Source organism: Melospiza melodia (assembly GCF_035770615.1).
Source record: "Melospiza melodia melodia isolate bMelMel2 chromosome 7 unlocalized genomic scaffold, bMelMel2.pri SUPER_7_unloc_1, whole genome shotgun sequence".
NCBI classification, from domain to species: Eukaryota; Metazoa; Chordata; class Aves; order Passeriformes; family Passerellidae; genus Melospiza; species Melospiza melodia.
This window is the reverse complement of record NW_026948497.1, coordinates 9,640,826-9,667,879: the sequence shown is the minus strand read 5'-3', so window position 1 is coordinate 9,667,879 and position 27,054 is coordinate 9,640,826. Positions and strand designations below refer to the sequence as shown.

The 27,054-nt window shown below is 49.2% G+C and overlaps 1 pseudogene; it reads left to right on the top strand.

Annotated features, from left to right (window-relative positions):
• Window positions 1-27,054, top strand: part of LOC134432884 (zinc finger protein 850-like) — a 363,249-nt pseudogene that overhangs the window by 264,987 nt on the left and 71,208 nt on the right.

The following is a 27,054-nucleotide window of genomic DNA, read 5'->3' as shown; positions in this document are numbered from 1 at the left end:
GCTTCTTCTTCCTCCCTCTCTGCTCTCAGAACCAGTATTAAAGGTGCAAAGCTTATTTCAGACAAATGGGGATACGAGCATCATAATTTCACCCCTGGGACCCCCAAAAGACCCTCAGCCTGTGTAAGCAGGACCCGGGAGAGGGGGAATGCCCAGGCCCCACAGCCCCCCCAGCAGCTCTGAGAAGAGGGACCCCCATAAGCCCAAAGTGAGGACACTGGAAACAGGGAACTCCTGGGAGAGGTTTTTGGACTCCTTGATTTTTGGAGGTATTTCTGGCCACCAGACGTCCGGTGACTTCTAGAGATGGACTTGGCCAGTGGGACCGCCGAAGGCAATGCACTCACATCTTGTTTTTCCCCCAAATCAGGATTTCCCATTCCCAAACCTCATCTGGATGGAGAAGGCTGTGAGGAAGAGGAAGATGCCCCAGGGCACTGAGGCAGGTGAGAAGGAAGTCAGTGCCCCTTTTCCCCTCTGTCCTGCTCCGTCTCCCAGCCCAGCATGGCCCCAGCTGCAGCACAGCCCCACTGCTGATGCTGTCCAGCCAGGGATGCACTGGGGGGATCTCCTTCCCCTTCCCTGTGGCACGGAGGCAAATCCCAGCCTCTCCTTGTCCTTCCTCCCCCAGGGAAGGAGCTGAGGATGGAGACCAGGGAGGACAAATCCTCACAGCAGAACCTGGTGGAAGAGGCCATTTTGAGCGGCTCCAGGGCACAGGAATCCACCGGGGAGGAAAAGCCCCGGAGATCCCTCAAGAGGAGGGGCTGCAAACCCAGCCCAGGGTGCTCCGAGGAGGAGAGACTCAGCCTGTGCCTGGAAGGCAGCCAGAGATCTGGCAAGAGCGCTGAAGTGGTGGTCCATCAGCAGCTTGATGAGGGCAAGAAGCCCCACCAGTGCTTGGAATGTGGGAAGAGTTTCGGCAGGAGCGACCACCTGCTCATCCACCAGAGGACCCACACCGGGGAACGGCCCTATGAGTGTAGGGAATGTGGGAAGAGCTTCAGGATCAGCTCCCACCTGATTGTCCACCAGAGGATCCACACCAATGAACGGCCCTATAAATGTGGAGAATGTGGGAAGGGCTTCAGGAGGAGCTCCAGCTTGAAACTCCACCAGATGATCCACACTGGGATACGACCCTTTGTGTGTGGGGAGTGTGGGAAGGGCTTCCGTGACAGCTGCCGCCTGATCATCCACCAGACAATGCACACTGGGGAGTGCCCCTACACGTGCTCAGAGTGTGGGAAGAGCTTCATTGAGAACTCCAGCCTGATTCTGCACCAGAGGATCCACACTGGGGAGAGGCCCTACAAGTGCAGGGAATGTGGGAAAAGCTTTAGGCAGAGCTGCAATCTGAATGCCCACCAGAGGATCCACACTGGGGAGAGGCCCTATAAGTGCAGGGAATGTGGGAAAAGCTTCATCGACCCCTCCGGCCTGAGTGTCCACCAGAGGATCCACACTGGGGAGAGGCCTTACAGGTGTGGGGAATGTGGGAAATGCTTCAGGCAGAACTCTAGGCTGATTGCCCACCAGAGAATCCACACTGGGGAGAGATCCTATGAGTGTTCTGAGTGTGGGGAGAGGTTTCAGAGCCGATACCGTCTCCTCAAGCATCAGCAGATTCACACAGAATAGAGGCCCTTCTGCTGCCCTGACTGCAGGAAGGGCTTTTAGAAAAACTGCACTCTCGTCACCCACCAGTGGATCCACACTGGGGAGAGGCCCTGACAGTGTCCCAAGTGTGGGAAGAACTTCTCCCAGAACTCTGCCATGACCCAACACCAAGGGAGGCAGCAGTAAGGGATGCCCAACAAGTGCCCTGTGTGCAGGAAGAGTGTTGCCTTGATTTTTAAAGATTTTCTGAGCCTTCTAATGTTTACATTCTTGTAGCAAACTTTCTCAAACACTTTCTGTAAATAACTTCTTGTTTGGCATTCTTTTATAGAAGAAGAAAAATATGATGGACTGTTAGTTTGTCCAGTGTCATTGGAGAGGTGGCACTTTCACCCTCCAATCCATGGTCGCTTTTAGAAAACTGTAAATGTTGGAGTCAGGAAATAAACTTCCCTTTTCTTCCCCTTGAGAGCAGCAGTGTGTGCGCTCGTGTTGTTTTGTGTCCTACAGTGACAGGAAGAGCTTTGAGTGCTGCTTCAACTCCATCCCCCATTGGGGACCCCCACTGGATGGTCCACAGTGACCCTCGCTGGGCGGAGACTTGGTCATCCATGATCCTGGTGATCCATGTTGGGAAGACGCCTGGCTAGTGGTCCCCACATCTTCCTGGCTCTCCTTGGGCACTTGGACACGGCCAGAGAAAAATCCATTGGGATGCAAACAGACATCAGAATTTCATAGTGGACAGCACAGTTTTTTACTTTCGACCCCAAAACAGTCTCACCTTTTGCATCCAGTCATTGCTTCGAGTGGCATCCAGAATTCCAAATGGTGTTGGAGGTCTTTTCCAACCTGAATCATTCCATGATTCTAATTCTCTCTGGCCCACCAGCATCTTCCACAGCCAAATGGTGATTGACTGGGGCAAAACCCAGGATTTTGGAGACAATGGAGTGGAAATCTTTCTAGAAAAGGTCCTTTCTACCTGCCCAGGCACATGGATACTCAGCCAGCATGGACACATAAATGCTTTTATTTTGGCCTTTATTTTCTTTCATTTTTCATTATCCTTCACCCAACATTGGGGTAAATATAAAGACATTCAACTAAGACGTGGATGGTGACATTGTGGGACTTGGGTGGGGACATGGTAGGGATGGGGACAAGGACGTGGGTGGGGATATGGTGGGGATGGGGACAAGGACGTGGGTGGGGATGTGGTGGGGATGGGGACAAGGACATGGCTGTGGATGGCGATATTGGGCATGGGAGGTGTCACAGATAGAGATGGTGACATGGGGCTCTATGGCCATGGATGAGGAAATGGGGGACATGGCCATGGATGGTGACACAAGTGGCCTGGAGACAAGTCCATGGGTTGACATGTCCATGCCATGGGGTGTCCCATGGCCAAGGACAACACATCCCCACCACCACCATGATACTGTCCCTTTCATGCTGCCATTTATTCCCTGCTCCTCCCCATTGTCACCCCACTGTGAACCCAGCCAGGGACAGGGGTGACATTTGGGGACACTCCTGTCCCCACTCCAGCACATACCTGGGGCCAGCAGAGAAGGGGATGAAGGACGACGGGGACCGTTCCTTGCTGTTTTCCAGACTGAACCTCAGAGGACTGAACACCTGGGGTGACACCAACACAGTCACACCGAGGGGACACAGCTGTCACCACCATGGTGACAGGGACACCTCATAGGGTGGCCCTACCTCACGCTTGGGCCAGAGGTCTGGGTTGTGGTGGGTCCCATAGATGCTCATCAGGCAGATGACCCCTGCTGGGATGGGAATTGCCACTTTAGGGACAGCAGATGAGGGTGGGTGGTGACACTGGGGACACCCTGGCCATGCCATACCCTTGGGGATGACACAGCCATCACACAGGGGGATGTCCTCGGTGCAGCGCCAGGACACAGCAGTGACAGGAGGGTGCAGCCGCAGGCTCTCCTTGATGCATATGGTGGTGAAGGGCAGCTGGGACAGGTTGTCCCTGGGGACAAGCGGGGGTGGCATCGTGTCCCCAAGCCACATGACCGGGGTGGCCCTGGGGACATCTCACCATTCAATGTCTGCAGTGCCCCGGCCAGCCAGGAGCTCCTGTACCTGCTGGCGGCATCGCTCCTGGTGCTCAGGATGGCCGGCCAGGTTGTAGAAGAGCCATGCCAGGCCACTGGCCGTGGTGTCATGGCCTGTGGGGACACTGGGTGAGTGAGGGGACACTGGAGTGGCTCCTCCCCAGTGGCACCTGGGAGCTCGTGCTCGCCCTCAAACATGAAGGTGTCAGCCTCAGCCGCGATGTCCTCGTCCGACAGGGTGCGGCCATTCTCGTCCTGCAGAGGCAAGATTAGCCGCGGGCCACTGGGGCCACCAGTCTGTGGGCCACCTGGGGCCAAATCCCATCCATGGCCACCACCCTATGGCACCACCATCCCACTGGCCACCAGCTCTATGGTCAATGCTGCCCATGGCCACCACTGTTCCCCTGTAGCCACCAGTCTATATCCAAGCCTCCCATGGCCACCAGCATCCTACTGGCCTCTATGGTCAATCCTTCCATGGCCACCACCACTCTCTTGACCACTTTCATGCCCCATGGCCACCACCCCAGCCCCACCTTGGTGAGCAGCAGGATGTACTCGCTGGGCTGCCTGTACCAGGGACGATGTGGGGACACTGTGGCCACCAGCATGGATGATAGCAGGACCATTGGGGCCACCAGAATGGCCAGCAGGGACAGTGATTGGACAGGATGGCCAGTGGGGACCATGGCAGAGCCAGCACAGCCACCAGGATGGCCAGCAGGGACAATGGTAGGGCCACCAGGATGGTGTCATGATCCGCTCGTACAAGCAAGGGTCATGATGGTTTGTTAACTGATCTGAGTGCAAAAGCAACACGGAAGGGGATTTTGGTATTAATCAAAACAAATGCACCTCTTGTTGAGTGCCCACAGCAGATGTGATGGAAGGATAAGAAAGGAGAATAAAGGAGAGAGAGAGAGAGAGAGAGAGAAAGAGGGGAGGAATAGCTGCCAGTGGAGAGATGAAACCCTCGTGGTCCAGCCAATAGATCCATCTTGTCACGTCAGGGAGAATCTCAAAGTCTTGGTTCTGTTATAGTCCTCCACCAAGGGGGGGAGCAGGTAAGTCTATTGAAAGCACCGAGAGGGAACAGGTGAGTTTACAGACAGTCCATGTTCTCAGCAGTGAGTGAGACCAATTGTTTTCTTGGTCCAGGGAACACACCTGCAGGCAACACTTGGCAAACATCTGGCTTCAGTTCGGCCAGCCCCCTGTGTTAGAGTTATAGGGGTCTCAGTCTCAGCCCTTGGGAGGGGGCTTCAGTCTCCGTCACAGCGGTCGTGAGGCAGCTGAGGGAAACCTCAGAGTGTCTCTTACAGATGATCAGTGGGGACAGGTGTCAATCACTCCTGGCCGTGGGTCTCATAGCTGAAGATGCACTTCTGGAGCGTGTCCAGGGTGAGGAGGCTCAGGGGCTGCAGCTCCTCCAACTCCACCGGCCCCCACCAGCTGCCACTGCTGCTGCCGCCCACTTGGCCTGCGGCGAAGGGCTGGGTTGGGGAGGGAACAGGGAGGGGATCAGGGACATGGGATAAATTTGGGGGTGGGACAGGGGTGGGAGAGGGGGAGGAGTTGAAGAGAAGGTGTGGAACAGGAATGTGGTGATAAATGAGGGGTGGGGTTGGGGTTTGGGGGCAGCTTTGAGTTTGGGGTATGGGACAGTACAGAATTTGGGTACAGGATGGGGCTCGGGGTGCAGGACAGGACTCAGGATGCAGCAGTGGGTGCAGGACAGAATTTTGGGTGCAGGACTGTCCTATGGTGACGTTATGATGCTTGTATCCCCATCCATGTGTTCTGTTTATGCTGGATATTATGTTCTGTGCCTTCAAGACTGGCTCTGAAGAGCGAAGTTTTGTTTTGGTTTTGTTATCAGCCGCTCCCCCACGGCTGGCGGGACACAGAGACAGGGCAGTACATGGTGCTGCTTTTGCTTTTTGCTTGGCTTTTTGCTTTGCTCTTGCTTTTGTTTCTGCTCATTACTTAGTTTAGCTAAGCACTCCGAATTTTTCCCTGGACTGTTTTTCCTTTCTCTTTTTTGGAACCACTCAAACCTGCTCCGGACTGGGACCTTGGAAACACTGAGAGTTTGCACCTTGTGGCTGCAGCAGCTGCCCCAGCACCGGAGGGACTGATAACAGAGCGACCACTCCCAAGAGAGACTTTCTGAATTTGTCATCTTTTTCAGAGTGGTGAAAGAGTGTTGTCACCTGGTATTGTTCATTTTGTGTGCTGGGGGTGCTTTGCCTGTTAAATAAACAGGTTCTTTCCACTTCTCTCCAGGGAATCCTTCCTGACCCAGTTGTGGGGAGGGGCAATGTGCGTTTGCTTTCTGGAGGAGCCCCTTTGGAGGTTTTCTCCCAAATTTGCCCTAAACCAGGACAAAATTTGGTGCCCAACGTGTGGGGCTTGAGAGAGAGTGGAAAAAACCCTGTTCTGACTGCATTTTGGTTGCCATTACTCTGTGTTGGTATAAAGCAGTTAATGGCCATGTTTTTTGAATTCATAATGTCTCTTGGGGTGGAGGCTTGCATGCATTTCTGGTCCCCAGCTGCAGAGGATCATTAATGGGACATCACACCATGATTAATATGATAAGGGAAACCAATTTATTACAAAAAGCAAGCCATATTTATATTGTTCTCTATTGTTCACACCTCAAGCTGATACATGATTGGTTAAATCCTTTTTACGCACGCATTTTGATATTTCAGTTAATTTTAGTTAGTCTTTCTTCTTCATGCATCTCGCTGTGGTTTTCTTGTCTGCCTTTGCATCCTGAACCGTCTGCTGCTGAGCGTGTTCTCCTTCTTTTGTGTCCTTCAAGGGCATGGTGACCTCACTCAGGTTCTATGAAGGCTGGATTGTGAACATGTTGCATATGTCCATTGTCCTGCAAAAAACCCTCAGCACTCCTCCCGGTGCTTTCTGGTCATTCAAGTGCCCTTCAGCTGACTGGTTTCATGCTTTGAGCTTCAGGGAATTGCCCAATCTTTCTGAAGCTGAAATAAATATCATATTAGTCAACATCTTAATTGTGTTTATATCTCACAGAATTGCCTTTTCTTTTGCCTTTGTCTAAAACTGTTCCTGTGCGGAAATCTCTGGGGGATGGTGGACATGTCAGATGCTGCTGGGACATCCCAGAGCACTTGGACCTTGGCTCTGCACAGGAGAGCTCTTCATCCCCTTTCTCTCTTTTCCTCCCTCTGGGCATGGAGGGAGCTCCTGACTTCAGTGTGTGACTCGTGTGTGCAAAGAGCAAATCTGGGCAGAATTGGGGCAGGGAGGGTTTGGGGGGACCTTGGGATCTGTGCTGGGCACAGAAGGTGCTTTCCATTTCTCTGAGGCTGTCTGCTGTGGAAAGTGGATTTAATATCCAGCAGAGGAATGACTTTTGCATTTGATGGAACTGTGCCTTCCCTTGGCTTTGTTGGCTGAAAAGATACAGAGGAGCACACACAGAGTTACCAACTCCTGGATTCCAGCAGTGTTCAGATAGAAATTACAACAGGAGGCAGGGTCAAGATGTGTGCTTGCCTTGTGGTCAGCCTTCAATACCCCTTGGTCTCTCTGGGCCCTTCCCCCAGGTGGGCCTTGGGCTCATTTGGTCCCTCAGGAGCTGGGCTGGGGCTGCAGAGGTGGCTGTGGAGCATTGCCTGTGCTGTGCCAGGGACTGGCAGCCACTGCTGGGCTGGGATAGAGGCTCTGGGGGGATTGGGGCTCCAGGGCAGGGCAAGGCTGGACCTGCCCCTTCCTCCCTCCCACACAAAATGTTTAGAGCCAACAATCTCCTCCAGTCTGTCACAACAGGGAATGCTGGAAGTGAAATCCCAGTTGTGGCCATGGGCACCTGGCTGAGAAGGACAGTTTTGTTCCATAGGAAGGAAAGCACAGAGCCTCAGTGTTTGGAAGGCAGGTGAGAGTCTCGCTAGGCCAAGGCCAGCCAGACTTGTCAGGAATGGCAGATTTTTTTTTGGGAGCAGTCTTTGGATTTAGGGAATTCTGGAGGTGGAAGACCAATCTCAGCCATGCATGCCTGGAGAAGTAGGACAGTTCTTTCTCATAGGGAGGAAAGCACGGAGCCTTCCCCAGTGTTTTGGGGACAGATGGGAGGTGACTCTCCTGAAAACACTGCCTGCCACACTTGTCCTGGCAATATTCCTATGGGAAAAATTTGGAGTTGAAATCCCAGTTCTGGCCATGAGTAATTAGAAGAGATTGACAGTTCCTTTCACAGCAAGGAAAGCACAGAGCCGCAGTGCTCCAGGAGCTGATGAAAGGCAGCCTTTGACATTCCAACATCAGCCAGAGCTGTCCAGTGGCCCCTGGGAGGCCAAGCCAGCCAGGCCTGTTCCATGTTCCCTCAGTTCCATGAGACCCAATGGTCCCTTGCTTCCATGTGTCCCTGAGGTGCCATAATGCTCCCTTGGTGACACGAGGCCCTGAAGGGTCCCAATGGTCTCCATGGTTCCATCAGGCCCCACAGAACCATAATGGTCTCTGGGTTCCATGAAGCCCTGCTGTGTCACCAAGGCCCCTTGGTTCCATGGGCTCCAGGGGTGCCACAATGATCCCCTTGGTTCCATGAGGTTCCATAGTGCCACCACGGTGTCCTTGGACCTGCTGGGACTCTCGGTGTGTTCCCAGACACCCCCAGCATGGTTACAGACACTCCCAGTATATCCCAGTTGCCTTCAGCATACTCACAGTCATTCCCAGTCACATCCACTTGGTCCAGTAAGATTCCACTTTCCACCAGTATGATCCCAGTCACTCCCAGTGAAGGGAATGGACCGGGATGGACTGGGACAGGCTGGGATGGACTGGGACACCGGGATACACCAGGCAGGATACACTGGGATACACCAGGATAAACTGGGATACACTGGGATACACCGGGACACACTGGGATACACTGGGACACACTGGGATATACTGGGATACACCGGGACATACCAAGACACACCAGGATACTCCAGGATACACCAGGACACCCTGGGATTCACCGTGCCCAGCACTGGGACCCACTGGGAGCAGGATCAGAGCACACTGGGACTCAGCAGGGCCAGAACTGGGGCAAAAGGGATCATAGTGGGACCCACTGGGATATACTGGGAGTGACTGCAACCATACTGGGGATGACTGGGAACACACTGAGAGTGACTGGAGTCACTGAGTCTACATTGGGGGCAACTGGGAAGACTGGGATCACAGTGGATTCCTACCGGGGTCATACTGGGAGTGACTGGGTCTGTGCTAGGGTGTCGTGGTTTTGGTTTGCTAATATAAGATCTCTTTAATTTTGAGATTTTTTTTGGCTAATGCACTAAAGAATGTGGTGGGTTTGGTGTTGGTTAATTACTAATACACTTATTTTTGGTTGTGAGATAGGATTAGGAGAAAGGTAAAGCAGGCTCAAAACTTTAAAAGGGTAGAAAGAAAAATTTTAATAATAGTAAGTAAAAAGAAAAAAAAAGGTAGTAAGAATCAAAGCAAACTTTTTAGAATACTTCTCCCCACAAGTTTTTCTTTCTCACTGACAATGTAAAGAAACTAAACTGAAGATTTCTAGTCAGTTTACTACCTCTCAAAGAGTCTTTTTTTAGTTCACTTAGGGAGAGAAGTCCCTCTTGATAAAGTTATGGAGACTTTTCTACAAAAGGAAAAAAACAGTTTTCTCGTGGTTCTCAATTTTGTCATGAATAACAACTGCCAGGGGAACCTTGCTATCGTAAAATCTTTCTTATTTCTACAAACCTTCCCACAGCTTGGAGACGGGCTATGTTGATTGATGGGGTATTGTTTTAAAGATGAGCTGTTCAAAGGCAAAAGTTCTCATTATCTATCTCTAAAATCATCTTCATCTCTGGGAGCACAGATCTTCATTTTTAGAAGCACAAGACTGTGCTCTTTCTTTGTGCAAACTTCTCATGAGATTACAGCTATTTCAACATCTGCTTACTTTAACATAGAAGCCTTCACCTAATATCAATTCAAACACTTTCATTTCCTTATAGTTTTATGTGTTATAAGGGAAAAGAGTCTTTTCTTTATAGCTTACAAGAGGATTTCAGCTCTAAAAACAAAGCATCTTCTCCCCCTCCCATCTGGGCCTTACTTACCTTCTTCTTTATTACCTTTAATATCTTCATCTTGTTTTTAATATACGTGCATGTTGTTCTTTTCTCTCACTCAGAAGAAGACTGAAGCACTGAAAAAGTTAACATCACGCCTGAAGCCTACCTAACCCACCAATAACTACTAACAGAAAGCTGTGGCTCAGTTGTGTTCAGATCAGCTTTGTAGTTAGTGTTTAGTTTTCTACGCCAGCCACAGAAGTCTCTGGTCTCAGCCAGGCTAAGAAGAAGAAAAAGCAGCAGCCTGACAGCGAGATCTTCGCAGCCGCAGCCAGCCCTGCTCTGGCTAAAGCTCCGCAGCCTCCCCTGTCTCCTTGCCCAGCAGCTGCTGAAGCCCAGCCCGGCCAAACCAGAGCCCATGGAGAGAGAAGCCAGCAAGCAGCCCAGGAAATAGAAAAGAAGCCCAGCCTGCAGCAAGACGGCCCAGCCCAGCCCAGACACAGAGCTGAAGCCCAAACCGAAACCCAGCACCTCCCTGCCGACCAACAAAGAAAAGAAAAGTTTCTGAATTTTTTGGTCTTTACCATGTGTGTTTCACAAAAGCGTGTCTAGCTTTTCAGCAGCTCAACAGACTGTCAGATACACAAAAAACTTTGCATCACTTCCCTACATTTCCTCCCATTCCCAAACGTAACACAGGGGCCACTGGGAACAACTGGGATCAGACTGGGAGCAACTGGGAGCAGCTAGGACCAAGCTGGGAGCAACTGGGATCATCATGGCATCAGAGTAGGATCATACTGGGAGGGACTGGGTCTGTGCTAGAGGCAACTGGGATCACACTGGGAGGAAATGGGGACATGCTGGGGACCAATGGGATCATACTGGGAGCAACTGGCACCACACTGAGGGTGACTGGGATCCTTCTGGAATCATACTGGAAGTGACTAGGGGCAGGCTGAGGGCAATTGGGACCATGTTGGGGCAACTGGGATATACAGGAAATGACAGGAATCATGCTGGAGGTGACTGGGAGTGGCTGTGAGCAAATGGAATCATACCGGAAGCTACTGGGAGCAACTGGGAGTGAGTGGAAACACATTAGGGACAACTGGGATGTACTGGGAGAGACCAGGAGTGACTGGAATCACAAAAGAACCATAAAGGAAGTCACTGGAATAATACTGGGAGTATCTGGGATTGACTGGAATCCTACTGGGCGTGGCTGGAATCCTACTGGGTGACTTGGAGTGACTGGGACCATACTGGGGGCAAATGGCACTGTACTGAGAGTGACTGGGTTCATCCTGGAATCATACTGGGAAGGACTGGAACCATACTGGGAGTGTCTGGAACTATAGTAGGGCTGAATGGGAACACCTGGGATCATACTGGGAGTGACTGGGATGATACTGGGATCACACTGAGTGTAACTGGAAGTGACTGGGACCATCCTGGGGGTGACTGGGAGCCACAGGGCCCATGCTGGGAGTGACCTGGGGGGAACTGGGGGAACTGGCCCGGCTGGGGCTCAGGGTTGTTCTCCCCCAGGGCTGCCCTGGCTCCTGCTGCCACCCTGGGCCCCACAGAGCCGAGGGACAGGGGACAGCTGAGGGACAGGAGACAGGGGCAGGGACGTGGAGAGGTAGAAGGGAGTTCCAGGGGGTCCTTGAGCCCAGGAAAGGGGAGTCCAGGGTTTCCCAAAAAGGGGGGACAAGGGTGGGGACACCAGGGATGTTCGAGAACGAGGAGTTCAGGGGGTCTCTGGTTTTGCACACAGCTGGGGCTGGGGGCTGGGAAAGGCAGGAATGGGGGACCAAGGCATTCCAGGGCATCCCAGGGTCAAGCCAATGGCCAGTCTGGAGGCTGGGAGCCATGGGATGGCCGGGAAAAGGGGAGCAGAGAGCCCTGATGTCCAGGAATGGGGTGTGAAAAATGCATGTATTTTATGATTGGCTTTTCACAAATATTAAAATGAATATTATATGTGTTGTATTAGAAAGCAATGCTGTATTAATTTTCTTAAGTACTGTGTTAAATATAGTTTTAGGTTATAAAAATTGTTAAAATAGAACTATGCTATGTAAGATGCTTTGTTTAAAAGAAAGGACTTGCAGCGAGATAACTTGCAGCCACAGGACACCTAGATCTTTCAGAGAAAAAGAATTTACGGCCTTCTTATCAGAAGAAACAAACTTCTTCCCACCTTGGAGGTGCTATTAGGATTAGAGGGAAGAAGTTGACACTGGTCAGACAGAATCCTGTGTTTGAATGGAATTTATGCATCATGTATGAAGTGTATGAATATGCAACGGGCTGTTGTTTTTAAGGGTTAATCCTTTGTTACCAGGGGTCCTTTTTTGGGCCCGTGATGCCCAGAAAAAGGTACCTGGACGTCCATAACTCTTTGTTTTTATTGTCTCATATTGTCTTTATTCAATTTGTCCAAATTGTTATTACTCTAATTGTGTTACTATATAACCACCTTATTACTATTAAACTTTAAAAATTTTAAAAACAAGTGATTGGCGTTTTTCACAATTTGGTAGCAGAGGATGGTTACTAACTCCTCGCTGCCGGTGCTTTGGGAGAGTCAGAGTGGGGAAGGCGCGCCCTGCCCTCTTTGGCAGCCACGCTCTGCTTCCCCTGAAGTGACCGACAGACGCAGGTTACGATCTGTGGACAAAAGGAGACAATAAAACAAAGAGAACGGGAAAAGGGTCCCTACAACTGCTGTAATTTGCCCCCTAAGAGTAGTAGTGCGCACGAAGAACCCGGGAAGGAAAAAGGATTGGTAAGTATTTCTCGGGGGGCAGGTACGGGGGGATGAATGTGTGTGAATGAGAGGCGGGCTGGTTGTCCCAGACCTGCCAAGTGAGTGCGGAGTCTCCCACGCTGCGTTTCCGACTTTGCGCTGGAAAAGCGGCCAGTAAAGAGACAAAGCGACTCATAAGAGAGTGAAAGAATCCCCGGGGGTGACTGGGACTGGGTCTCAGGGAGGGGTTGGACCCCTCGGTGGTGGGGAGCAAGGTTTCCTAGCCCAATCCACTAGGAAACAGGACAGGAGGGGCTCCTAAAACCTGCTGGGTTGAGGGATTTATATTCCAAGAGCATCCAAGAGCAGGGTTGAGCAGAATTCTGTCCGAGTGAGGATATGCCCGAGAACACTCAGGGTGGGACAACACAGCTAGATTGGGGGATAAAAAAATGCCCAAGAACATCCAGGGTTGGACAACACAGCAGAACAAATTAAATGCCAAAGAGCATCTGTAGTTGTACCACACCGCTGGGTTGAGGGACAGAAAATGCCCAAGAGCATCTGAGGTTGAACAACACAGCTGGATTGAAGGAAAATTACCCGAGAGCATCTGGGGTTGGACAACACGACAGGATTGAGGGAAAAATTGCCCAAGAGCATTTGGGGTTGGATAACACAGCTGGGTTGAGGGATATCCAATAGCACCGGGACTGGCCAGTAACACCTAAACTTGTAATAGGCGATGTGAAAGTAAAAGGTACCTTACTGTTGTTTTGTGGTGTGTGAGAGTGAGACCCACACAGAGCCAGCCTCAGCTTCCTGGGCAGGTGGGAAGGGGGAGGTGTGGAAAGAGCGAGTGACCTGCACACCAGGCTGCAGCTCCCGGCTGGGTGGGGGCTTCTGGGCCCAAGAGGAGCGAGTGACCTGCGAACCAAGCTAGCGTTCCCTGGGCGTGTGAGGGGCCGTAGCTGAAGAGTGTGAAAGACACGCAGACAGCCTCACAGGGGAACGGGCACCAGAGGCAGCCAGAGTCAGGGCCCTTCTAGGGGGCCTGGTGACACTGAGACCTGGAGGTAAACCCCAAAGCGAAAGAGGGGGCCACAAGGACCTGTGATTTCCTAGCAATAAGGATCCCCTTTGTGTCTTGAGAGTGTGAAGGAATGTGTGAAAGTGAATGAGAAATAAAAGTGAGTGAATGTAGACGAATGAAAGTATAGGTAATGTCGATTGTGCATTTTAAGCCTTACCGTATCTCCTTGGAGGGAGTTGGATTGTATTGAAAAGCAGTGTGAGAAAAAGGGGTTTTTTTGGGTGTAAGTAGTTGAAAGAAAAGTGGTATTTAAGTTGTTAGTAAAAAGTGAAAAACAGAAGCAGGGGACGAATAGATAGAAAACTGAAAAATGAGACAGAAATTCAGTAAGGTGGATACAGGAAAAGAAAAGCAGAAAAAAAATACCAACAGAAATACCCCAAGACAGCACTTTGGGAGTTATGTTAACAAACAGAAATACAACTCATTGCAAAATACAGGGTATGCAGAAGTTGATGAGAAAAAACATGCAAACTTGTGAATTATATACTTAAAAACAGCATTAGAAAATTTAACACAAAAGAGTTATATATTGATTCAAGGTATGCCTTTAGAGTAGCACATACCTTAAGAAAAATTTTAAAAGGGAGATTGCTTAATTAAAGAAGAAAAAGATTAGTACATGAGAAACTTATTTTCGAGGTTTTAGAGGCATTACAATTACCTAAGAGAGATAGCAATAGTACGTATTAAAGGACACCAAAAGGTAAAGACCTAGAAATAAGAAGAAATAAAATAAATAACTGGCAGATCAAGAAGCTAAAGATGCAGCAGAAAATAGAGCTGAAAGAGTTAATATTAACTCCAAATGAAGAAAAAAAAAAGGGGGGGGGGAATTAAAACAAGATTGTGGCGAACAAGATAAATCGGGGAACTAGAAACATCTTGATATGGAAGACAATTAGATAATAAAACGCTTACGAGGGAATAGCAGAGGACGTGTATCAAAAAGCCCGGTGGGATACACAGGCTAGGTGTGATCATTTTTTTAAAAGAACTATGGGTGCATTGAGACCTTTAGAGTAAAAAACAAGTACCTGAAACATGTATAATTTGCCAAAAGATAAATAAAAGGGTGATGAGAAAAACAATATGAGAAGGTCGTCAGTTAGCTCGTCGACCATTTCAAAGCATCCAAAAAGCAAAACGGGGAAAGTATAGAGCTGAGAACAAATTACCTCATCCATTCCCGTTCGTTCCCCCACTCGTTCGCACCAGCCCTCCCAGCCCCTGTGCCGGCTCCGGCACAGTCCGTCTGTCCCGGTCCGTCTGTCCCGGTCCGTCTGTCCCGGTCCGGCCGCCTGGCCCGCGTTCTTGCCGGGGGTGGGGGTCTGTCCTGCCGTGTGCACCGTGGTTACCGCGCTGATCGCACCGAGGGGGTCCCGTCTGTCCCATCCCCGGCTGCCCTGACTCTGTCGGCTCCCGCCGCTGCAGCCGGGGTCAGTCCCGGCTTTGTCTCTGCCGGATCAGCCACCGTGAGCCGAGTGAGGGCGATCCCCGCTCCAGCTCGGTCTGCACAGGAACAGCCCCTCGGGCGATCCCAGCCACAGACCCCGCCTCTGGAGCCCCCAGACCCTGAGCTGTGCCGATCCCCTCGGGCCATCCCGGCTGCAGACCCCGCCTGTGGAGCCCCTAGACCCTGAGCTGTGCCGATCCCCTCGGGCCATCCCAGCCACAGACCCCGCCTCTGGAGCCCCCAGACCCTGAGCTGTGCCGATCCCCTCGGGCGATCTTAGCCACAGACCCCGCCTCTGGAGCCCCCAGACCCTGAGCTGTGCCGATCCCCTCGGGCCATCCCAGCCACAGACCCCGCCTCTGGAGCCCCCAGACCCTGAGCTGTGCCGATCCCCTCGGGCCATCCCAGCCACAGACCCCGCCTCTGGAGCCCCCAGACCCTGAGCTGTGCCGAGCCTCCCCGTCCTGCCCTGAGCTCCATTCCCTTGGTAACCACAGCTCCGGCTGCTTAAGGAAACTCTCTAAAGGAATCACTTTATTGAAACACTAAAAAATCAGTTAGAAGAAAGCCCTCTCCTGATTCTTCCTAAAAATACGTGAGAAAGGCTGTAGAAGATAAAAATCCAAAAAGAATGGGATAAAGAGATTGGTCTATTTCCATTAAGAGAGGTTCTCAAAGGGGGGTGATGGATCAGAGTTTGTAAATGCTTCTTTGACTTTGTCTGAGGTCTGAAATTTTAAGAAATAAATAAAAGAGATATTTGGAGAATCCCATAGGCATAGCTGAACAATTAGACCAACTTTTAGGTCCAAACATGTATACTTGAGAACAGATGTGGTTGGTAATGAGAATAATATTTTTCTCAGGAAGAAAAGCAATTAATCAGAGCAACTGAAATAAAAGCTTCAGAAAAAGATAATCTGCAGGGACCCCCAGAGAAGACAAAATGCCAACTGTACCTCCTGAATGGGGTTAAAATAATGAGGAGGGGAGTAAACACATGAACAGTTATTGTAATTACATAACCAAGAGAATAAATGAGACAGCATATCAAAGGCGAAATGTGAAAACAAAAGATTTTTGAGAGACAGCTTTTAGAGGGGAAAGAAAAAACTCCAACTAAATAGATAAACAAACTTTAGAGAAAAAGGAAAATGGTCCTAAGTAAGCAGAAGATCTGAAAATCTTCAAAGAAATGGGCCCATTAAAAAAAAAAAAAGTCATAGGCTTTAATTTTTTTTGGGGGGAACAAATACCATCAGGAGCCTGTGATAACTTTAAAAGTGGGTCCCCAAGAAGAAGAATTGGAATTTGTTATAGACACAGGGGCAGAGAAAACCTGCCTGTTAAACGTTCCAAAAGGTTATATTGTGAGCAAACATATAGTGAAAGTAACAGGGGCAAAAAGAGGAAGTTTTACATTTCTGGTCATTAAAGATGTGGTAATTGAGGGAAGAAACTAAAATTTAAATGGGAGATGTGTTATTGGTCCCAGGGGCAGGTAGCAATTTATTGGGAAGAGTCTTACAAGTGCAATTAAGAGTAAGAGTTATTTCAGAAAATAAGAAAATGACAGCTAGAGATTTGAAATTAAGCCAAGAGGATGAAGAAAAAAAAATCAACAAAGAAGTTTGGGCTGGAGAAAGAAATAGGGGAAGAATAAATATCGACCCCATAAGGGTTACAACTGAGAGAGGAGAAAGAGAGAAGTTGAAGTAGAGAAGTAGTTAGGAAACTCTGAGATGTTAGAATGTGAAGTGATGACATCTTGGTGCTAGAAGAGAGCAGAAGTGTGAATGCAAGTTTTTTGCATGAAAGGCAGAGAAGTATCTTAACACATGGTTGTTAAGAGGTTATTCAATGCCACACTGGGGTCCGGAAAAGCCTTAGCAGAACGGGCCCTCCTTGAAGAGAAAAGAGGATAAGTTGACGAGAGAAAGAGAAAGAATGTCAGGAGCACCTGGGCACGCCAGGTTTGGGGTTGTCAAGGCTGGGAGGTGTCTGAGCGCTCCCTGCGATCGGCGGGGTCTCGGGGGCTGCGGCAGGGACCGATCCATGGAGGTGCCCCGGGCGGGGCTGGCAGCAGAGGACACAGGTTTGCGGCCAGGAGCGGGCTGGCTCCGGGGCAGAGCTGCCGGGGGGCTCCCAGACTGTCGGGGTGCCGAGCCCAGGATGGCAGCGTCAGCCTGGAAGTAGGCCGAGAGAGAGAAGGGGAGAGAGAGAGAGACGGAGAGGGAGAGGGAGAGGGCAAAAGAGACCCAGGGCAGCCCCCAGGGTCCCCATGCCCGGGGCTGCTCTCCCCTGCCCCGGCCCTGCAGCCAAGGGGCCGCACCGGGGGAAGGGCCAAGAACAGCACTGACAGCAGGGCTGTGAAAAGAGGGGCAGGGGGGACTAGCACTAAAAGATAAAATCAAAGCAGAGATTGCTGACTCTCCAAACCTCACAAAGCGGTTTGTTTTTCTTAAGTAAGAGGTTTTTTGTTATTTTTTTTCTTTTGTGTGTTTTGTTTGCCGTTAACGAGAAGGCTTTTTTCCTGAAGAAGAGGCTGCTGTAGAGAAAGCTTTTAGCTAAACCCAGAAAGTTTAGAAGGAAAGCGAATCGTAAAAGTTAATGCAGTATTATCTTTCTTTTATTATCTATGCTATTAAGAAGTCCTTTCCAGGTACTACTGAAGCAACAACCAAAATCACGGAAAGAGAGTGAATTCATGCCAGCAGAATCAAAGGACTTGTGAAGAAACTTGAGGAACGGACTATCATATTTAAACCGGGTGATACTGAACTGACTTTCCAATGGGGACTGAGTGGTAATGGTTTGAGAAAACCCAAATGATCCAAGAAATGTACAAAGAATAACACTGAATTAAGAAATAAGATAATGCTTATATCACTGGATTTGAGCACTGCCTGAATAAAACATCTCCTTGGGGGAGGAATACCTCAGATAGAAAGATCAAGAACGTTTTTGTATTCTGACCTTAGCCCTAGAATTGTACAAGGGAGAAGGGGAATTACTATTTCCATTAGTAAACTTTGCTTGATTCATTCCAATACTGGACATGGTAGGTGGGTTATAAGTAAATGCTTAAATTGTAAGAGTAATTAGTGTTGTGATTCGCAAAATTTATGCTCTTATTGCAAAAAGTGTTAAAGTACTGACTTGGTTTTGTGGATGGGAATTATTAGTGCCTGTTAAATGAGAGATACCTGAGGAACAGTAAGAGACCACAGTTAAAGAGTGTCAAAACCAATTTGCCTAGCAATTAGTTAAGAGAAAGTGACAAGAAAATAGAGGGCAAGACCAGATTGGCCTCTGTATTTCACCACCAAGAAGATCAAATAAACCTGCTGTGGGTTGCAACCTCACAGGCATGGGAGGTGGGAGTATAAGCCATACTGGACCTCTGTTATTCCTGTTTCTGGCACTCACTTGTTGTCTTTTCCCTTTCGGGATACCAGCAGGATTGTGTCACAAATGCTACAGAAAGCATCACATAGAAAGAAACCAAAGTTCCTCCTTTATTACACACACCTATGTCAACAGCCACTGTTATAACCCATCCAAATTAAGAACCTGTAGGCAAAACTGAGTAAATTATTAGATTACAAGAAACTTAAGAAAAAGTGGCAATAGATTTAGAACTGAATGTCCAAAAGGAGAGAGATGGATTTGTTTTAAATTTAATCTGAAGATGCGGTTCAAGATTTGGAAAAAAAAACCCCAAATAATAAAGGAAAAGGTATAACCAGCACAGCAATCTAACTCTGTATTGACTCCAAATTATCTGTTGAGTTGTATTACAAGACTCCAAGCAGTTACAGAAATGATAGCAAATAAGGCTGCCCAGGCATTAGAGTTAACATTAAGTCAGCTAAGCCAAACAAAAACTGTAGGGTATCAGAAAGGTTCGCTTTAGACTATTTATTGGCCAAAGAAGGGGGTGTTTGTGGAAAGTTCAATATATCAGATCGTTGAAAATTGATGACCACAGAAAAGTCATTCTAGCAAAAGCAAAAGAAATCAAAAAGAAAAATATATACGCATATAACAACCCAGGTACCAGTCCAAAAATTAGAAAACAATGTTAAAATCTAGCTGGTGGGGTAATGTATTAGAAGAAATTAAGATCTTTCATTTGTGTTACAACTGTTTTTATATTTCTTTCTTGTGTAATCCCGTGTTTTATTTTACCAGCATAGTCCAGAAGATATAAGTAGAAAAAAAATATTGCTCAAGCCAAATGATTTACAAAGAATAAGAGTGGGGATTGTGAAAAATGCATGTATTTTATGATTGGCTTTTCGCAAATATTAAAATGAATATTATATGTGTTGTGTGAGAAAGCAATGCTGTATTAATTTTCTTAAGCACTGTGTTAAATATAGTTTTAGGTTATAAAAATAGAAACTATGCTATGTAAGATGCTTTGTTTAACAGAAAGGGCTTGCAGCGAGATAGCAGCCACAGGACATCTAAATCTTTCAGAGAAAGGGAATTTATTGCCTTCTTATCAGAAAAAATGAACTTCTTCTCACCTTGGAGGCACTGTTAGGATTAGAAGGAAAGAAGTTGACAATGACCAGACAGAATCCTGTATTTGAATGGAATTTATGCATCATGTATGAAGTATATGAATATGCAACAGGCTATTGTTCTTAAGGGTTAATCCTTTGTTAATGGGTGTCCTTTTTCAGGCTCCTGATGCCCAGAAAAAGGTACCCGGACATCCGTAACTCTTTGTTTTTATTGTCTCATATTGTCTTAATTCAATTTATCCAAATTGTTATTACTCTAATTGTGTTACTATTTTTATAACTATTTTATTACTATGAAACTTTTTAAAATTTTAAAAACAAGTGATTGGTGTTTTTCACACTGACTGTTCACCGCTGCCAATGCTCACAGTATTCTCCTAACACACTTGAGCTTCCTGTCTTTCAGTGAGAGAAAGATTCAGCTAAAGTCAAGGAAAGAGGGCAGGGGAGATGGAAACCTTCCCTTGGGATGCTTTTAGGAAGGCCTGAAGGGACCCTGCCTTTCCTTGGAACAGAGGTGGTCACCATGCATGGTGTTGCCTGACCTGCCCTAGGTGCTCCTCTATTCCAGAAGGACTTTTGCCCACTTCATCACTTGTCTGTCCCTCCAATTCCAGGGCCTCAAACCTGCTCTGTGAGATACTAAACCTGTAAGTCAGCTGTAAGTTTTCAGAATATGGCACTGACCGTGGCTCTAAGTAAGTTTTTTTAATCAGGCTTACAATATATTTTGAGAAGAAGAAGGAACAGAAGGGGTAGATACCACACAAGAATCCAGCAGAGTCTTCCCAGCTTTTTTGTCTGGGTTCTATGAAGCACAATGCCCAGTGCTTGCATTATGCTGTCTTTTCATGTGTTCTGGTGACCAGAACCATCCCATGGCCAGGCCCAGGATAATTTGGGTGCCAAAGTCCCATTGCCTGCAAACATCACACTCTTTTTTACCCATCTGGTGCTCAGCTCAGCATATTTGCTGAGACAACTTTAGGACTGTTTTCCTTAACTTGGCAGTTCTAGCAGATGTCCTTATGGCCCCTAAATTCTGCATCCTTTGTGTCCACTATCAATGGGCATCCTTCTTCCCAAGCTTTGTCAACCTCCCTCTGGGTCTGAGATCAGTGAAACGGGCCCAGCCCTGAGTCTTAAAGACAATTCTAGCAACAACTACTTTGCTTTTCTAATACCTGGCCATCACTTCGAGCTTGTAGGCTGCTATGTGTGTCACAGGTTAAATGTCTCTTCCTGTTGATCAGGCTTGGAAGTGCGGACAGCCCAGGCATGACAGGATATGTTTTCTTCAGGAAATGGGACGTAGGGCCCAGCTTGCACCAGGTCCAGGCCCGCGCCTTCCAGAGCGCCAGAAGGTTCGCGGCGCCATTGCAGGGCTCAGGGCGCCTCCTTGTGGGCAAGAGTGGCCTCGACAGCGCGGGCGCCGCGCGGCGGGGCCAGAGGCCGGGAAAGGGCGGGCGGGTGTGAGGGGCGGGGCGGTTCGTGCCTAGAGCCGAGCCCGCGCTGTACCTCGGCGCCTTCCCGGCTCGGTGTTGGGAGCGAGCCGCCGCTGCTCGGGCTCTGGGAGAAGCGTGCGGCCGCTGCGGAGTCCCAGCCCGCAGATCTGGCTGCTGGCCGAGGCTGCAGTGCAGAGCTGCCATGCCAGAGCTGCCGTGCGCCGTGGCACTGCCAGAACCCCTGGCAGAGCCGGGCTGGAAGTGCCGACAGCTGAGGGAAGCCCTGCCATGGCAGCGCCCCAAGCTCTTGTTTATCCCACAGAAAGAGAGGATCAGCACCTGGAGGTGACTGCGTTATTCCTGGAAAGGGACTATCTGCTTACAGTTGCGATGTCTGGCAGCAAGCAGGAAGGCGCTGGTGCCAGGGAGCCAAGTGAGGGCAAAGCAGCCCTGTGACAGCCTGGCCCAGGGGCTCTTGTGGCAGCAGGCAGCGTGGGGATCAGAACAGAGGCAGGGGGAGGCAGGAGCTGCTCGGCCATGCCAGGGCTGGGAGCCTCCTTCCTGCCCAAGTGGGGCCCAGCTGGGCCAGGGGGCAGCTCCTGGGACAGCCGTGCCCGCAATGGCCCCCGCTCTGCAAGGCCTCCAGCGCTGCGCATCAGCCAGGCAGGGACAGAGCAGCCTTGGGGCCGATGCTGCTGCAGGCTCAGAGCCCCGCACAGCTGCTCATGCCCGGTGCCATTGGCTCTGTCCCCTGCAGCCTGCATGCTGTGTCGCCGTGCAGAGGCTGAGCCCTGTGCCTCCCCTGGCCCTGGCAACTGCTCCTGTGCTGCTCCTGCACTGCCCAGGGCACCCACGGGCCCTGCTTGGGCCGCACGCAGACCAGAACCAGCTGGGGCTGTGACAGCTCTGCTGCTCTGGGCCCAGCCCTTGGGCAAAGCACCCGCCTGTCCCTGGGCTGGGGGCAGTGCCCATGGCTCCCCAGGGCACGAGAGCCTCAGCCCCAGCTCCCAAACATGACCTAACAGGGTTTGCTGATATTGATCCCTGTTAGACCTTTGAAAGCATGTTGAAAGTAACCTTGTTTGGCAACTCCTTCAAGGAACAAACGTGATTCGCTTCTAATCAGTAAAAACTTTATTGGTTTGCTTGCACTTCCTATAGGGTATCCTAATGCTTCCTTTGGCATTCCAGAAAATAATGAAAATCTAACAAATTCTAAAGAGAAGTTCTTGAATCCACTATGAGGAGAAGTCTCTACATTCACTATCCTTACATACACTTAAGTAGCTGCTCCTGTAACACACAAAGATGTAGTGGTTTACCTGACTGGACCACACAACAGGATGTTATACACACCGCTACACTAAAAAACTTCTCTTCCCTGTTCATCACAAATTTAAAGCTCTTCTCGAGGTCCTGACTTAATTTTACATGCACATTCATACCTGCAATCCCTCCCCATGCTCAGTTTTCACCTAGACTTACCAGGGAACAGATGTTCCATACTTACCTCAAGCAATAATCTACGTCTGTCTTCCTAACCCTCTTTTTCTTCACTGACTTCTACTAATCTACAAAATAACTTGGACCCTCTGCACAAAAGAAACATCCAATTAATAGCCTTAAACACTTGTGAATGTGCTGCTACTTCTAACAATCTTGACCACCACAGCACTAAAATCAGAAATCAATTCTTCACATCCTTCCTGTTCTCCTGCCCCCACCACGCCTTGGCTCCAGCAGAAATGTTCCCTACTGCAGCCTGGTGTGCTAAGAACAATCAAAGGCAGCAGCACTTTTCCTCAACATGCTGCAATCTGAATTGCAGTGAAATTGCAGCTGTTGCATTAGAAGCTCAGCACCAGCACCCCACATCTTCCCCCAGAACTGAGGCCTGCTGAGGCCTGAGCTCTCCATTTCAACACACCCTGTAAATCAGGCTGCCTGGAAGATTGCAGGCTGGTAACTGTGTGAACACAGCAGTGCATTTCAGCAGAGTTATGGAATCAGTCTCATGGAAGGCACATCCTTTAAGCTTAAGACTCTATTCTACAAAATCTAGCCAGCAATTGTTTTGGTGGCCTGTGCAGGTTTTGGGGACTGTGCATGTTTCCTTTGGATGTTGTTTTCTTTGTTTCTAAATACAAAATTCACTGGATTCAGAAGCGAAACCCCAGATTCATTAGAACAAAGAACCACAGGGACATATGTGGCTGACAAGAACACTCCTCATTTCTAATGGTAACACCAGAAAGAGAGGAAAAAGATAAAGATGATTTAAATACCTGAAAGGATCTGAAATGTCTACATAAGCTGTCAAGTGACTAAGATTTTGGTAAACTCTAAAAGTCCAGATTCCTATTCGGTAATTGTCTGAAAGAAAAGAAAGCCAGAAAATCTGGTTGACCTTTATTTTGCCAGGACTTTCTCACGGGATTCTACCACAACTTGGATCACAAGTGAGGGTGGCAAATTTTGACTAGAAAACTTTGATAACTAGGCAGCATTTTTTCCTCCTCACTGAATTACAGGAAGGGTTTAAAAGGAAAAAAAAATATAAAAGAGCGTAAAGAAATTCTATCATACCTCTTAGGCGTTCATCATCTTTGGAGAACAAAAAAAAAAAAACTAGCACTTCCTGTGCATGGTAAAGAAAGAAACCTAGAAAAGGACAAAGGGATTTGAGCATCCTAAATTGTACTATCAAATTTCATGAACACGAGTTAATCCTGTAGTGCTTCAGAGAAATGCCATACATTGAAAAGCTTTATTCCCTAGAAACCAAATAAATCTTTTTATTTTCCAAATCCTCTTTTAAAGAGAAAACTGACTGTGTCTTTGGCTTTTGGCCAAACTCAGTTTGGAGTTGGTCAAACCAAAATGACCCAGTTAATTTCCTGTGCTCTTCTCTTTCTTTCCATATTCCCATTCCCATCCAATGGGTTGCTGGGAGTTTTGACTCTGTGCAGCACAAACGGTTTTCTAAGATGACTTTCATTGCTCAGAGGTGTGCAATGTCAGTTTCCCATTCCCTGAGTGCTGCTATTAATATTCCCACAGCATCCAACTACTACAGCCAAGTAGACAACAAAGAGAAATGGAACTTGCATTTCTTGGTCCTGTTCAATTTCTGACATCTCAGGCTCATCGTCACCCTCAGAACTGCTGTCCTGGAAACGTGGATCCTCTTGCCATGTGGCTTTTACTGGCTTTATTGTCCCAAGCGCGTGAGGCTCTGCAATGACAGCACCAATAGAGAAAAAAAGCCAAAACCAGATTATTCCTCTAATCATCAGGAAGAATTCCTCCTTTCACGTGAAACACTTACAGTGCAAAAGAGAGATTTAGGAAGGACAGAATCTGACCCTGCCAGATTTTCTAAGCTACATTTCTGCTCCACTTTGTATTTTCCACTTTGTTCCAGGGATCCCTTATGTATTCTTAAACATTTCTCATTGCATTCAGAAGACACTGAATACCTTTTCAGTTCAGCGCAAGTCTGGGGGGCTCATTGCTTTGTGCTGTTGCGTTGGGTTTTTTAATATTTTGGGTAACTTCACGGGGTTTCTTTTCTCTCCTACATGACTGGGACTTGAGTTAATGTTGTTTCATCTTCATTTCAGACGGCCTCATTTTATCTAAGGTTAGGACACCCCAATGATCATGTGTCATTCCATTTCCTTTTTCTAAAGGTCCAAGAGTAGAATTCAGTAACAAACAGAATGTTCATGGATCTTGGGGCCAGCTCTCGGACTTTGCTCCTCCCTCTACATTAACACACATTTCCTTAAAAGCCTTGTGAGTTCCTATGAAACTTGATATGACTGGTGTGTCACCTTTTTCCCTGTTTGAGGAATTCAGGGCATGAGAACAAGCTTTTTCACCACTCAGCAAAAACCCCCAATGCCTTCTCAAAGCATGCCTTTCAGAATTCCTGAGATGCAAGCATGAGGCACCTCTCAATAATCTACCACAACCCTAGCAAGCAGAAATGAAGATCAAAATGCTTCTGCCTAATTACTGACTTCTGTTGCTGAAAATCCCCTGCATCCTGACCTTTTTTACACCATATTGCCCTACAGTGCCTGCCAGAAGCTCTTCCTTAGCAATGGCACTGTTAGAAGGGTTCTGCTGTTACCTTCTTTGATGCCCAACTCCTCTGTGCCTCCAAAGAAAGAAAACTTGAAGTAACTCGTCTCCTGAGCTGCATCATCCTCAGGCAAAGGTCCCAAATGGTCATCTGGGGCAGAGTCCTGTGCATCCTCTTTGTCCCAGGGTATTTCCTCAGTCTGGTTTGCTCTTTGAAGGTCTTTCAAAGAATAAACCAGAATAGACGGAGGAAATACCGTCTATTCTGGTTTGTTCTTTGAAAGGCCTCTTTCAAATCCGCAGCAATGGTGTAGGAGTTGTCTTCAGACAGTGAGGCAGTGTCTCATCTCTTTCTTCTTTTTTTGGCTTTACTGAAATGAGATTGTTCAAGGATAGCAACACAGCACACGTCCTTTTCGGACACAGCTTCCCTAAGAGCCACCTTGCTCTGAATGTCTCCCTAAGCATATCCAAGCCCATTAAGGAGTGGTTCATTATCAAGGGTAAGCAGTGGGGAAACACCTGAGGTTGAAGTCTAAAGGCAGGAACAAGAGTCCTTTTTAATTAGCCACAACCTTAAGTGACTTTTCACTGAATACACAGTTACACAGAAATCAAGGTATTTAGCCCAGACTTCTTCCTGCCAGTAGAAACATCAAGAGCTAATAGGGTTTGCCCACAGAGCTGCACATCTCAGGGTCCCTGCATTGACCGTTCTCACCTTCACTTCTGGCAAGGAACACACGGCCTAGAAAGAAAAGATGACGGCGCTACGTGCTGCTGTTGGAGGTCCCAGTTGAGGTCCGACGTCGCTGGTGGGAGCGGCTGCTCCTGCGGGATGTCCCCGACCATGTCCCCCTACGCCTGGGCCTCTCAGCACTCGCTGCTGTCCTCCGGCTCCTGTCCTGGCGACTCCTGGACCGCACAGTTTGAGTCGAGGCCCGGCGCTGCTGACGGGAGCGGCTGCGTCTGGGGAATGGCCCTGACCATGTCTCCCTTCGCCTGGGCCTCTCAGCCCTTGTCCCTGTGCCACTGCTGCTGCCGCGGCGACTCCTGGAGCGGACAGGTGGACTCTGGGCCCAGCCTTGCTGGCGGGAGCACCTGCGTCTGGGGGATGGCCCTGACCATGTCTCCCTTCGCCTGGGCCTCTCAGTCCTTGTCCCTGTCCCACTGCTGCTGCCGCGGCGACTCCTGGAGCGGACAGGTGGACTCTGGGCCCAGCCTTGCTGGCGGGAGCGGCTGCGTCTGGGGGATGGCCCGGACCATGTCTCCCTTCGCCTGGGCCTCTCAGCCCTTGTCCCTGTCCCACTGCTCCTGTCACAGCAGCTCCTGGAGCGGACAGGTGGACTCCGGGCCCAGCCTTGCTGGCGGGAGCGCCTGCGTCTGGGGGATGGCCCTGACCATGTCTCCCTTCGCCTGGGCCTCTCAGCCCTTGGCCCTGTCCCTCTGTTCCTGTCATGGCAACTCCTGGAGCGGACAGGTGGACTCTGGGCACGACCTTGCTGGCGGGAGCACCTGCGTCTGGGGGATGTCCGTGATGGTGTCTCCCTTTGCTTGGGCCTCTCAGCCCTTGGCCCTGTCCTACTGTTCCTGTCACGGCGACTCCTGGACCAGACAGGTGGACTCTGGGCGCGACTTTGCCGGCGAGAGGAGCTTCGCCTGCGGCTGGGCCCAGCACGTCTGGAATGGACCCTGTCCTCAGGGTCAGGGGACGTGCTGCATGTTGCCCTTGATCTGCTGATGCTGCTGGTGTCCAGTGAGGAAGATGGCAGCGCCTGCTGCCATGCTGCGTGTTGGGGCCTGCTGTGGCTGCCCGTCTCTGGAGATGGAGGTGGGGAAACCAGCACCAATGGCACAGGGCTGTGGGAGCTGGGGCTGATGG